This window comes from Rosa chinensis, chromosome 5 (genome assembly GCF_002994745.2).
Source record: "Rosa chinensis cultivar Old Blush chromosome 5, RchiOBHm-V2, whole genome shotgun sequence".
NCBI classification, from domain to species: Eukaryota; Viridiplantae; Streptophyta; class Magnoliopsida; order Rosales; family Rosaceae; genus Rosa; species Rosa chinensis.
The window spans coordinates 34750228-34765968 of record NC_037092.1 but is presented as its reverse complement, the minus strand read 5'-3'; the positions used below and the strand labels follow the sequence as shown (position 1 = coordinate 34765968).

The 15741-nt window shown below is 34.9% G+C and overlaps 1 long non-coding RNA gene across 3 annotated transcripts; it reads right to left on the bottom strand.

Annotated features, from left to right (window-relative positions):
- Nucleotides 1-4719: 4719 nt before the first annotated feature.
- On the bottom strand, nt 4720-9561 carry LOC112166089. 3 transcript variants are annotated; one of them, XR_005810905.1, is made up of 7 exons: nt 9162-9561; nt 8130-8175; nt 6775-6852; nt 6503-6618; nt 5674-5733; nt 5111-5188; nt 4720-4986 (listed from the first exon to the last, which is right to left on the bottom strand). It is a non-coding gene; the product is annotated as an uncharacterized LOC112166089 (long non-coding RNA). The 3 variants fall into 3 exon arrangements; XR_002923116.2 differs by lacking the exon at nt 8130-8175; XR_005810904.1 differs by lacking the exon at nt 8130-8175 and having other exon boundaries at nt 6503-6614.
- Between the last annotated feature and the right edge of the window lie 6180 nt (nt 9562-15741).

Below are 15741 nucleotides of genomic sequence, written 5' to 3'. Positions count from 1 at the left end.
GCTTTATGCCTACTTGGACTGCTCCAATATGCATAAATTGATAATTTTTTGTTCTTGCTTGGGCAACTTCTTCAGGAGTGATCATCAAGAGATCCGTCTCTCCTGTTGTTGAGAGGGTTGTAAATTCCAATAATTTGAAGTGGTGGCTATCCAACACATCAAATTTTCCCCTTTTGTAGATTTGTTTAAAATCTAACTTTGGAATTGCGGAGTTTTTTACCTTCTGTTCAATTTCGTTGAATTCGAATTCTTCAGCATTGAGGAGTTATACTCCTTTCTTTTTCCTGAAGATGCTCACCATTTTGACATCTCTTTTTTCTTTCGGGGTTTCATACTGAATACTAGTTTGACTAGTAGATGGTCCAAGAAAAATCATGCTTGGAACAGGATTCTTCTCAGGTTTTTCTAATGGTTTAAATCCATTAGCTTTCTTTTTTACTGTAGGCACTTTCTTGTCCTTCGGTATATTTTTCATAGAATCCAGAGTTTTTTGCTGTTCATTGATTTTTCTGCTAACACTTGCTAGCTTTTCTTCTTCCGTTTTTGGAAGTTCCTTGATATAATCTATTTTGTTTCCAATTTTTCTAATTGGTAGATTATAGCAGGTAATTTTTCTAGATGATCTTGACATCTAGATAATTCTTTCAACAAGATCTGATATTTCTCATCAGAGGATTTCAGTAGAGAATTCAACTTCTCTAATATTAAATATGACATTATCCCCATTAGGAGGGATTCCCCTTTTGAGCTATTTTACAAGCTCTGATACCAGTGAGTTACGGATCTAACCAATGCTCAAATAATCCAGAGGTTTTTGTTCCTCTTGAAGAGTATATAAGAGATCTTCTATCTCCTGTTCAACTTTATATATTCTTGTTTGAAGTCTATAAATAATATTCCAGTAATCAGGAGTTTCTCTGACAAGATTATCTCTAAAAGTTTTTAATTTTCTCAACTTTTCTTTTTCTTTTTTCAATTCTTTGATAGTACCAGTACAAAGAGCAATTAACTCAAGCCTATCAGCGATCGGAATTATGAATAGTAAAGCGTACTGTTTACCGTTGAAAAATAGAGGATAACTGTTATTATTTGCATAAATATTTAAACAAATAAAACTCTGATGGGCCCACCACGTTTCATCAAACCTTTTGTTATGCAAACATTGAAATAGATAGCAAAGGAAAACTGAAATAGACAACAAAGAAGGGTACTAATAGTAGGAAGTTTGACAAGATGGGTAGGTAGGAAGAAAAGGGAGAAAAGGTTGTGTAAAGAGGAAGAAAAATAAGACATTGGGGTGTATGAGAAGTATTATGAGGGATTAGGAGTGTATGAGCATTAACCCTAGAATATTTTATTACATTGAATTTTTCTTTATAAAAGATGATCTATTCAAAGTCGCTAGCCTAGAATTTTTTTTTTCTTTTTTTGTCCAAATATACTACTTATTTAATTAATAGAATAAAGAAATACACATTGAACTTTTTCTTTTCTTCTTTTTATTGTCCAAATACACAATAGAATAAATTAATATGAATAAAGTATTATTAGTTACCCAAAAAAATTACTTGAACACTTTAATGTCAATTTATACGAGATCATATTCGCCTCAGGCCACACAAATCTCAGGACTGGCCTTGCACACAACTTCCCTATTGTCAATTTGTCATTACAAAGCGTGAGTTCAATGTCACCAACTCATTTTTCTGGTGTAAAACAAGCAATATCCATATTCAATTTTACCTGAAAGGGGCATACCATTTGTCTCGACAGTCAACCAACATGAACCAGAGGGGATCGCAAATCAGTGGCTTTTCTCTTTTCTTTGCAACTATCCTCCAAAATCATATGCCGATCTGCTCCAAAAAGCTTTCGAGTATTCAAAATCTGAGAGATGTTGCACCAGTATTGTCACTGTGGTTTTTCTAATTGCTCTTGTGTTCAACATCATAGGAATTACTTGTTCTGTGAAATAGGCTTGGCGACAGATGAATTGAGTTTGTATTGGCACACTGAATTGATAAGTAGAGGTTAGATCTTTATTAGTGAATTGATTGAATGCTTGTGTTGGCACACTGGAGAAATTTATGTTATAAAACAAGAAACAATCAAGATCATATCACAAAACATATAACACACAACCTGCACCAGAAACATAACAATTATGCAGCACGCTAGAGGCTCTCCTAATCACAGTAGGAGTAATCACCTAGATTGACACTCTCAATCTCTCCAGCCACAGCTTGTCCAAGAGCATTCATCGAGGCAGACATCTTCAAGGATCATAAATGAGTAGCTGCACAATGGAAGAAAGTCTTCTATGCTTCAACACTAGATGCTTCAGAATGGGGCTGAGAATGTATGCAAAAAGCAGTGTTGAACATAGGGACTTTCTCCTCCTTATATATTGGCCAAAACCTTATCCTCGGACTCATCCCATAAGAAGTCCTTAATCAACTTCATGTTTATCATAAAGGAGACTTAAGTTTTATCAAAAACCTTTATGTTAATCAGGTTATTAACAATGAGAGTCCTACTTCTATCAAGAGATATACATCTCGACAGATTATTGGCATTAGAATTACAATCACATATTTCTTGTTATTTTCATTAGTTAAATCAATTGTTTCATTTACTTAATGTAATTAGATAATGTTAAGTCCACTTTATTCTAACATTCTCCCACTTGGACTAACATTCTCTATTTACAGAACAATTGAGCCAATAACTTGAATTAAATAACAACTAAAGTGTGCACTTGAAACATGTAAAAACTCAGATCTCATTCAGCTTGGTCAAACACAAAAACTAATGCAGAATTCAGAACCAACTAAGTTTGGAACAAACACATTGGTTAAAAACCACTAACATTAGCTACTGAGTTCACATAAGCTTTAAGTGATAACAAGAGAGCTATATGGCAAGTATATCTACCTGTAATGACATTTTGCTCACAGTCCATCAGAATGATTTTGATAAAACAAAATCTTGACAACAACCTCTAAACACCAGTGAACTTGTAGTTGTTTTTCCTGTAACTGAAAATCTATGCAACCATAGCAGTTCACCTGATAACACACAATGCTCAAAATGAAATAATTAAAACTAGACTTCAGAATAGTCATAACATCCATAAATAAATAACCACTTTCTGAAATACCTCAATTTTATTTATAACTTGCAGATGCAAAATACAAATATTAGAGAATTCAAAACTGAATTGGAACTGTTACACAGGAATAAAAATTCAAAAATTGACTCGACACTCCCACTGAACTCAAGCTCTCAAATCAGACAATACTCCCATATTCTCTGTGTGTCTCTTAAAATTTACAACTGATAAAGCCTTGGTAAATGGATCTGCAAGTTGGGATTCTGTGTCAATGTTCAAAACAACAACTTCACCATGCTTCACTCTCTCTCTTACACTATAGTATTTCAAATCAATGTGCTTGGAGTTGTTGGATCTCTTATTGTTCTTGCCAAAAAATACTGTAGCTTCATTATCACAGTAAATCTTAAGTGCATCTGACACAATTGAACTTAAAACTTTGGTCTGCAATAAAAAGTTTTTAATCCATAATCCTTTACACATTCCTTCATAAATGGCTATGAATTCAGCCTGCATAGTGGAGGTAGAGACCAGTGACTATTTCATGGTTTTCCATGCCACAACCCCTCCTGCAGCATGAATACATAACCAGATGTGGACTTCTTTGAATTTGGATAATTTCCTGCAAAATCTGAATCAGTGTAGCCTACTAATTCCAATTGCTTCACTTGCCTATATACCAACATGTGTGATTTGGTCCTTTGTGAGTATGTAACACTATATCAATAAACTCATCAGACAACAGCCGAGGACTGTTGTCTGATTCAGAAAATTTCTGTTGTCTAGTAGCCTGATATCTCTTAGGCCTTCAGACGACAGATATTACCCGTGATCTATATTTCACTCAAACAACATAGGCCGGCCAATAATCTGTTGTCTGATTATGTCGAGATATGCCGAATTATGAATTTCTGTGGTTGCAGATGTAATAAGACGACAGTTATATGTTGTTATAAAGGTTTATGCACAACATCTTTTCATAAAACTCTATCGTATGTATTTCATTAAGACGACAGAAATCTGTTGTGTGAATATATAGAGATTTGAAGTATCTTGGATTTTTTCTGTTGTGTGAATCAATTGTAGACAACATATATTTGTTATGTTATGTTGTTTGTTTTTGACTAAAATGACATAAATATGTCGTTTGAATATGTAGAGGTGTGAGCTTTCTTGGGTCTTTCTGTTGTGTGAGTCAATTATGAACAACATATATTTATAAAGTTCTGTTGTTTCTTTTTGACTAAAATGACAGAAATATGTCATTTGAATATGTAGAGGCGTGAACTTTCTTGGGTCTTTCTGTTGTGTGACTCAACCATGAACAACATATACTCATAAAGTTCTGTTGTTTCTTTTTTACTAAAATGACAGAAATATGTCGTTTGAATATGTAGCAGCGTGAACCTTCTTAGGTCTTTCTGTTGTCTGATTAGCATAAGGACTATAGTTTGCCTACATCATCTGTGGTTTATGGTGCTTTCAGACAACAGACATTTGCTTGAATTTTGTTGTTTGATGTTGATTCGGATTTCAGCTTGTTTTTGTTCTCATGCCTGTCAACTAACACCTCCAATCTTGACATAATAAGATACAGACACAAGTACTATAGGCAAAGAATCAGTTATATATTATATTAACAACTCCATATGTACAAGTCATCAGTACATTATCTTGACATAATAAGTACATAGAAACAAGTAGTTAACACAAAGCAGCTTCAGTTGTTAGCATTTTCTCTTACTACTACTGTTCATTCCAATTCTGAAGCAGAGGCTCTTCTCACATGGTGAAATGCTACAACATTAATTATCGCCCGCTTTGAACTTCTGAACTCCTTGTCCAACATCGAACCTTCATTATGTAGTCTTCAGCTACATGATAATTATCCAATGAGCAGGCAATAACAAAATGGAGAAATCCCAATGACAAAATGTTATGTTGATTAATACAAGAGGCACATAGCAAACACATAAATTGAACATGATTTAAGCAAACCTGGTATAGGAAAAGTAGCAATCCATTAGCAAAATTGACCCATCTAAGTGGAGCTGAATCCAATCCTGGTGAATATATCTGGGCAGAAATTAACACGAAGTATTTCATGAGAGTTTACTAAACAACAACTATCTTGAAACTTTAACACATGGAAACTTAAGAAATTCTTCAAGTCCTATCTAAAACTTTAGTGATCTTCTATCTTCTTTCATCCATGATTTATCCATCTTATATACACGAACATATAAAACAATTAGAATTCTAACATTTTATCTACCTAAGATCATGATATATACTTAAACTAAGAGGAAAATACAGATCTGTTAGGAACTTTAACACATTTTGCATACCATATATTTTTCAGTTGCATACTTTCCTGGGATTATACATTTCCTAGATCTATCAAGATTATTAATATTCTTTGTTAGCAAAGAAGACCATTTTAGACAAAGCAAATTAAAAACAGTACATGCTCTCATAATTTCTGAATTCATTTTAGACAAAGTCAATTTATGAGGAAAGATAAATGAGGAAAGATTGTAGGGTAGATCAAATAATCTCACCTTCTTTTTTGTTTCTTGAAGCTCTCTAGCAAGACTGAATTTGTCAAGTATCAAATACACCTGCATACGAGAACATGTTAACATATATCCGATGATCAATAATTTGGGCTGAAAGCTTTAAATATTTGCATGATAAATTGGTAATGTCAGAAAGAACTTGTACCAACTTAATTATTATAATATAAGGGCAAGCTAGCTTTTCTCTGTGCCTCTTTTATTAGACATGTAGCAAAGTATTTCGATTCGGACTGTACATATTATATATGGTGTGCGTGAAAGCAAATATACATATGTTGTCTAGCCAAAGTTGGACAGCAGTATTGTACTGGTTCTATAATACATGCCAATGATCAAACAACCTGCATATCTATTAGAATATAGAAAAATAGCTATTTACTTAATAAAGAACTGGAGAAATAAAGGGGATGATGAAAGAACAATCTAATAAATTCCTCAAGTCCTATATGAAACTTTAGTGATCTTCTATCTTCTTTCATCCATGTTTTGTGCATCTTATATATACAAACACATAAAACAATTAGAATTCTAATATTTTACGTAGCTAGGATCATGATATATACTTAAACTAGTTCACACAAATATGTACATGCTTCGTAATTTAGTATGAATTATACTCTTTATAACAGATAAGTGATATCATACTCTTTATAATATTCAAAACCACTTGTCAAAAACAGTCAAAACTGAAGTAAAACAGTTATGAAACTTTAAGCACACCTCTAAGAGAATCAAGTTTAATTAATCTTCAAACTTAATTTTAAAATTATCTTTACACATCAGAGAGCTTTTTAAAACTTGCTTGGGTTACCTGAAGAGGTGATAGAAGCTTTTGGTACCAAACAGAGTATGATGCCAAGAAAAGATCAGAGCTGCATTCCTTTCAAGTCACCCTAGCAAGCAAATTCCTCCCCAGCATTTATCTGGCTAAAACAGGAGAAAATATAGCAAATTAATTAACATTCAAACAAGAACAAGATTAGTCTTTGAAAGTATCTGAAACTTTCTGTGCCTTATATACAATAGATTCAGAACTTCAGGTATAGATTAGAGATATTAAATATCAAAAGGAGATCAACTTACCTTTTTGGCATGGCCTTCTCATCAATTAAAGCTCCAATCTATTCCTTTATGTGCAGCCTTTTCAAGAGGATCACCAACCTACATGCAGTTGTGAAAGATTACTCAGAAATGAGAAATTCAAGAAGAAAAATGTTGCCAAACAATAGTCAGAAAAAGGAATGTCAATTGTAACCCAAAGTTTGATTTACAGCTGACTACAGCTACAATTTTGTTTTGTTTGTAGGAATATAATATCATTGATAGGAAAAAATACACTACAAAGCAGAGGAAAACTTGTTCCGTGGACTAATTATCATAACCTACAGTTGCAAACAAGACTAAGCATTATCAGAAATGATTAAGAAAATTCAAAAAGGAATTAAATAATTCAATCACACAAAAATTCTTGAAAAGAACATCCTGAGATTCCATCAATACTAGCTAATACACAAGAATCATTAAATAATCCACCTCTTTATCCCTGGCTCCATCTAAGGTCCTTATATTCCCTCTTCTTTCCACCAAAGAATCATTAGTTTCACCATTCAGTCAACGTAGCTATATATATAATGTAAAGTTAAACAACTTTATCCAACATATTCCTACTAAATTTCTTGCAAATTTTAATAGTTCAATTGCCCAAATCCTCAAATTACAAATTAAAATTCTAATCATGCAAACACAAACCAAGGTCAGTGTTGCATTAAAAGAATGGGATTTGACCATCATGTGCATGATTTGAATGTTTCTAATAATTAAGAAGCCAACCGAGACTGACTTTCTGCAATATCATGTAGCTAAAGCAAAAGCAAAAGCAAGGGATAAAAGTGAAATAAACAAGTCTGGTGTTTTCAAAACAATTTTGGGTATGAAACATTCATTACCATAAAACAAAAATTTTTGGGCAATTAGTGTGGTGAGAATGGGTTAATGGATCTGCATGTGAGAAGAGGTAGAGAACGGAGGGTTATTTTAAAAATATGAAGCTGTTACTTTAAGGATAATACCAGCTACTATTAACATCGGTATCTGATGTAGAAATATTTTACTGACCGAATCTTAGTGCATAGATGCATACTTGATAGGCATGCATGGATCATAGTTAAGGGATATAGCAAAATATCCTAATCTTGTTTGGAAACATTAATCTGTTCCCTTTCTGTAAGTAATAAGGTATGGACTAGTGTGAAAACTTTTTCTCTGAAGCCAAAATTCACACTCCTTAACAGTTGCACTCAAACGAGAAACCAAAGGCACGGACTAGATTAGCATTATGCATGTCAAAGAAGATGCCACAACCATCCCCAAAAAGACATCGAAATGGAATAATATGATCACTGATTTCCTATGAAATGGAAGAGTCCAAAGCTAAGTACCTACAAAAGCTCCAATTATAGCATTCTCAGGATCGTTGAGCTCACTCTTTGCCCGATAAAAAGAGAAGATCAGAAAGATAATTCTAGATATTAAGACAAAGAAAATGAATATACAGTACACATGATTCTTACATATATGTATATATATACAGACATTGCAGTCATATGTTATAGAATCACTCAAGAGGAGGCATGTTGTCTCACTCACATGCACACTTTTTGTTATATAAATCATGATCTCATGTTATATGACCATAGATTTTTGCTCATGGCAGGGCACCACTTGCGAATTTGGTTTTGAAGAGAAAAACTAATGTTTGGATTCTCCCATTGGTATATTAAAGGGGAAGTTAAAAGGGCAGAAATTTTTCCATGACTACTTGTTCAGAGTTTAGGGAATTCCACTTTGGGAAGTAAATAACAAGCAAGTATTCTTTGTGATCTTTAAAAAAAAAAAAAAAAAGTATTCCACTTTAAAAACAACGTTGATTTAAAAAAGTTTACATTGCCAAATTTTCAGCTTAAGAATCTAACAACCACATGAGGGATTTCCATTGAAGACAAGAAAACAGAATGTTGTAATTAACGTAGATGATAAACCAGTACTTCACATCATGTTCCTAGGCTACTGCATATGATTATGTATTATAGTTCTGTACTAATGAAGCAACAAATTAATTCAACATAATATTCAAGAGAGAATAGAACTCAGCATTCCAGTTCTCCTTATCATAATTTTTGAAATTGCTCTCTGACACATCAACATATATAGTCTTCATCTTTATATTCCCTTCAAAAACAAATGAACGAGACAATTTCCAGAACAGCAAAGCTTCTTCTTGTTTGATATACAGATGGGACAAGATTTTAAACAAAGCCACAATATAACCATTCGAATATATATCAGAACTGATTAAGTGATAATCAAAACCCATGCTAGCAATAATCAAAATTGATTCAATGCAAAACCCATTCAATGCCAATTCGAATCAAGCAATCTTTAAACAAAAAAGTAAATCAAATCAAGCTCACCAGAGAAAGACAGATCTAGATTGACTGACTGATAGTGTGATGTTGAGAGAACGTGATGAGGTCGTCGCCGGGACTGGGTCGTCGCCAAGAGAACTAGACGAGGTAGTCGCCTTTCCCTAATGCAGTCAAAAAAAAAAAAAAACCCTAAATCCTCAATCTTGAGCAGAACACTTAATCGAAAAACACCCTAAATCCCCAATCTTGGAGAAACCCTAAATCTATTAACACTTAATCAATGAGAGATTGATGTTGGGTTAGGACTGAAATAGAGGAGTTCATTTTGATAATTTGGGTAGAGGAGATCTGTTGTGTGCCACGAAGTAGAGAGAATAGCTCATTCATAGTTTGAGAGAGCCATGTTTTGTGCTGAGTGTTAGGTTTTGTTTCAGTTTCATAAATTTGTCGGGCCAAAATTTCATTTAAGTGTTAGACCAATAGGTCTTCACGTTGTGCCAAAAAAAGGAGCACTACCTTTCAAAAAAAAAAATCCCAAACAACCAAAACTGAATCAAACTTAGTTTAATGCACAACAGATTTCTGTTGTCTGAGGGCATTGTGTCTTTCAAACAAAACAAAAAAAATCCAGGCAACCAAAACTATATCAATCTCAATGTAATGCACAACAGAAATCTGTTGTCTGAAACAAAACATTCATCAGAAAACTGATTTACCATGGTATATCCCTATGTTCAGACAACAGAATTTTTTCATTCTGTCGTTAAAATTATTCAGACAACAGAAAACAATCATTTTGTCGTCTGAGCTCTGTCGTCTGATGAGTTTATTGACGTAGTGTAAGTACATTTTTTCCTGCAATCCAATGTTCTTGAGTGGGATTTGTTTGAAATCTAGACAAAATTCCAACTGCAAAAGCTAAATCAGGTCTTGTACAGACCTGTGCATACATGAGGCTGCCTATTAGTCTAGCATAAGGTTTGCTATCCATATTAGATATCTTCCCCCCCATTTTTAGAATTTTTATTCTTTGACAGTTTGTCTCCTTTTGTCATAGGAGCTTCACCTGATGCACAAGTTTCCATCCCAAATCTCTTTAAAACTTTTAAAATGTAGTTTTGTTGAGATAAGCCTAATAAACCATGTGCCCTGTCTCTCTTGATTTCAATACCTAGAACATAAAAGGCTTCTCCTAAATCTTTCATGTCAAAATTATTTGACAGAAAGATTTTGGTGTCTTTAAGTAACTTAATGTTGCTGCTAGCCAAAAGAATATCATCCACATACAGTATGAGAAAAATAAAGTGATTTCCAACTGTTTTCATGTGCACACATTCATCAACTATATTTTCTGTAAAACCAAATGATGAAATCACAGAGTCAAACTTCTTATACCATTGCCTAGAAGCTTGTTTAAGTCCATAAATAGATTTCTTTAGTCTGCATACATGGTTTTCTTTTCCAGATTTCACAAAACCCTCAGGCTACTTCATATAAATGACTTCATCTCACTACAGCAAAACTGGTCTTTTACGACACACAATGTGTGTCGTAAAAGACAACTTTAGGGCACAAAGAAGCGTGTCGTAAAAGACCATGTCGTAAAAGATAAATTTCTCTTGTGGCACACAAAATGTGTGTTGTAAAAAATATTTTTTGCACGTCGTAAAATACTCTTTTGTATGCTGTAAAAGATGTCTTACAACTTTGATTGTGTGCCGTAAAAGACCATTTTGCGTGTCGTAAAAGACCATTTTGCGTGTCGTAAAAAACCATTTTGCGTGTCGTAAAAAAGTAGTAAAATACTATTTTGCGTGTTGTAAGAGACCTTTTTGCGTGTCGTAAAAGATGTCATCATTCACACTTCTAATAGACAATGTTTCAATTAAATCCTTTCATTCAAGGATAATAAAAGGAAGCATTCATGTAGTAAATTATGTCAATTAAACTTCATATTACAAAATCATAGTATAATTAAACTAATATTCGAATATAAAACATGCTAGCTAGATCATCCTTGCTCTGTGATGTTCTGCTCACAGCCTCAAGGTTTGAGGATGTACAGGTCCTCCTGATGTTTCAACATCACTTCCACCACCTGGATCAATTTCTACATAAGCAACCTACACACACGGGCAAAAGAACCAAACAAAAAAAATGCTTAATCATTTGAGAATGTCAACAAACATACATGAGTACCATTGATAAGCAAGCTGCCAAGTTATACTCAATGTTATCAAAGCCATATAATAGCCAAATAATTGAAGTACCAAAAGAAACTTGACCAGGCAATTCATGATCCCTAGAACATCGAAATGCACCTTCTAGCATGGCAAATGAAACGTTGAACCTAGTCTACTACACTAGCTATTTGGTAAGACCATCTAGAGCTATGCTAGTGATTCTAAACTACGAAATTCCAAAGGCTATCAGATGAACATTGAGTTACAATATCTCAATCTAATTAGCAGAATGTTGCACACTTGTGTTTTCCTTAAATAACAGCAAACAAAACAATAATTATTTGACCAATTAAATGAGATAAATAGCATGAACGTACAAAACTGAAAATAGTAACTTAATGCTGAAGACTTACATTGACATTCTCTCCTTTGTCTAGCCGAGCAACGAGACCTTGCACTAACTCTGTCAATCGGTCCACCTGTTGTGTTTGAGCAGCAAGAGTGTTCTCTAGCATAGTGACCTTATTAGCAACGTATGTCTGACCATCCACTTTTGAAGGGAGTGCACCAAACCCAAGTCCTCTAACTCGTCCTCGCGGGTCAAGACCAAGTGCCTTTGCAACAACATCAGTTTTTATCGAACATGGTTTGAAACACTGCATCAATGATGTTGTATATATTTGCATTTGAAAATCACAGTAAGAAGAACTGAACTACTTAATTGGAAGAACAACTAGAGTTGCAAAGACAATCCAGACTGAACTTGACAGACTATTAGGCCCGATTTACCTAACACTGCAGATATATTTCTGTTAACTATAGCACAGCCAAGAAATGCATAATATGCTACTTATCCCAAGTGTTCAAAGCTATTACACATGAATTGCAGTCTGGAATGAAAAATAATGTAAAAGAAAGTAATCACCAGACTAACTTGGATACTATAAAGGCATCAACAATTTCAGAGAATGACAAAGCTCAAACCTTTCATATGATCCTGGAGCAAAAACCACTAAAGTGCCTTTACCCGAAATTCCAATATTATTTCTGGCAATAAACAAGCACAAATCACATGTCACTACATAATCAAATGTGTGTTTGAGTTAGAAATAAGAATAAAAGCCATGATGAGTAGAGGGCAAATGATGAGCAAATGATGAGCAGGACAACATGAATTTGAGAAGAGGGCAAATGATGAGCAGCATATAGCAATTAAACAACAAATACAAGAGACATCATTGGAGGTCTACAATCTTCCTAAAGATAATGCAAAATAACAGAACTGGAAAGCAAGAAAGAAAGAGACTACTTATGGTGCCTTTGGTGCAGATGGACCAACAACCAAAGCATTTTGAGCTGCTTCCGTCTTTATATTTCTAGAGTCTACAAGACACACATGAATAGTTAAATGTTCATCCAAGCAAAGATTTTATGGCAAGTTTCAGTGTCAAAAGACTCAAAACACATATTGTCACGCCCCGAATTTTGAATAACAAATTCAAATCCGAAACATGAATAATAACCAAAACAAATAACGTTCTGAATTTTTTTCTTAACCAGCGTCTCGCAAACCATAATACAAACCAAATATTACAATACCACCATAAATAAAAGTTACGCTCAAAAGAGTCTACAACACACCAAAATAGGTTAAGTGCTGACGTCAACCCCGCTGCTCTACTCAGCTCGCTCTCCACCCTGATTATCCTGACTTGCAGGATTATCCGCTACACCGTTTGAATAGTGTACCGGCATTACAACAACACAAAACCCGGTAAGCTTTTTGCAAAGCTCGTGAGTAAATAAGAAATGAACGGTTGATTTAATAAATCACAATTCTTTTAATTCAAGTAAAACAATCCAACAATCCGAACACACACAACAACCCCAACAATTTAATCACCAACCCAACTCACGTGGCACAAAGTACTCACAATGCAATAACCTAGTTACCACCATGACCGTACTCCCACAACAGACTAGAGCTCTATCTGAATCGTTACTTGTCACCTTGGCCCAGGTGCAAGCATCCGATATACTTTGGTTAATACTATAACTGTCGAACTTTGGGCATTTCTACCCGCAGAACAAAATACTTCGTTTATCACAATGATAACGGTCAAACTTTAGACATTGCTGCCCTCAGAACAAAACACTCTGGTTATTATAACCATCGAACTTTGGACATTTCAGTCCGCAGAACAAAATATAAACAGAATCCCACCCATTTCACAATATCACGTCTCCACCCAAATCATACTCACAACAATACCAATTATCATAATAATCATGGCAAATAAATCCTTCATTCAAGTATAAAAACGAAATCATCAAAAAACAACATATTTCAATGTCACACCATTCCGTATAAAATCACGTAAATATATATATACGTAATCATCCACTCAGGAATGACCACTAATACCAACTATAGTTCACACGTAGTAAAACCAAGAAATTCATTTTCCTATATACTTTAAATTTCATTTTCTTAAAACCATTTTCTCACACATAACAAATAATTGTGCAATAAGGAAATTCGGTTCGTAAATGAACCATGTGAGATTTACTCACCTCCAATCCTGCTGCGTCTTCTCAACAGCTTAAAATACGGTTTCCAATCGTCCACCAACTCAAACCGTCAATCACCTAACCAAATACGATAATTAACTTAGCGTACCATTCAAGAACGCACTTATATGAAGATCCAACGGTCGGATTTTCACCCGTGACCACACAAAGTCTTCGGGACAGTCCTACGATCATTATAACAAAACTATAAGTCTATCGGACGGTCCGAATCTTCACAGATCACAAATTGAACGATAGAAATCGTAAAATTCATAACTAAATCATACGATATCCAAAATTCACATGCTATATATCGAAATGATTGTATGAACACGTAGAACATAAAAATGGGCAGAAACTGCCCTTAGGATCCCCGGAGGAGGCCGGAAAAGGCCGCCGGAGTTAGGGACAGATCCGCCGCCGACCACCGTCTATGGTGTTGGGGCCGAGCTTTTCCTCTTCGTTTAATCATTTTGAGCAACTTTCATAACTAGCTCAAAGTCAGAAAATGAACGCAAGTGATCGAAAATACCTCAAACAGTCCGGTTTGGCCGGAAAATTTGCAGAAAACGGCGAAGCCTCTGACGAGAATGAAATCGATCTCCTCAGGTCCGGGCCTTCTTGGTGCTTGTTCAGAAAGTTTAGGCGAGTCTAATGAGCCAAGAATATCGAGTTTTGGTGGCCGGTAGCTCGAGATATTCACTTCGCACTCAAAACGGCCGGAAATGGAAACAAGCTTCCTACCGCCGCTACAAGCCGTGCCACGGCGCAAGGCTGCCACTGGTAGCTGTGCAAGGTGAAGATGAAGCCGTGGGAGGTGGTTTGGTGGCCGGAGGAGGGAGAACAGAGCCGGAGACTCCTTGCTCTGTTTTCGGCTCGGGCTCGGGCTCGGGAGGGAGAGAGAGAAGAAAACGGTGCGGCTGCCAAAAATGGAAACCCTAACTATTTTTGAAAATTTCCAAAAATAGCTAGGTATATATACCCAAAATGGAAAATTTTCCAAACGCGATAACTTCTTCGTACGAACTCCGATTCTTGGGTTCCGCATATGTACGAACTCGTATCGACGAGCTCTGCAACTTTCGTGAAGGAAGTTTTCCCTAATTCAGTACTTACAAAAAGTTGATTTTAGTGACCCCCCCTAAATAACGTTTGTTTCGAAAATAAACTCATTCGAAACCAAATTTCTCATGCAACAACATACGAATCATGCCCAAAATTCATATATCATATAATTGAACAAATATCGAATTACGAAATATTTAACTGAGAATTTCGGGTCTTCACACATATAGATGTAACCTCTTAACAAAACAACACTGAACATTCCCTACATCCTCAAATCTAAAACTTTTTCATTCATAAAGTATTGTAAAATTCCACCAGGTCATTGTAATTATGGCAATCCCCTTTCGGGAAATGATTCCAATTCTGGACACACACTCATTCTGGTGTGTAAATATGGCAGACCTTTACTACCAGAACATGAAGACTGAAAATGGATATTAGTATAAAATGGATAGCTGGACTTACGTTTTTCTCAATTTTACATATGAATTCAGCTCTTTGATCTGCAAAACGAAGTATTACAATAAAGTGCAGTTACTACAGCAGCAAAACAATTAAAAAATGAGCATGTGCATATAGAGATCTTGTGCATTAATAGACCAATAGCCACATTGTATTAGATACTTCAAACAGGGAGCCATTTCCACATTGTATTCATATTAGATACCACTAAAATGAACATATGTGTCACGCCCCTGATTTTACACAAGAAAATCGATATATATAATCTCATAATTATACATGCGTGAACGTTCAGTCACCAATACAAAATACCTGAAATCTTTTTCCCTTAAACTTACACA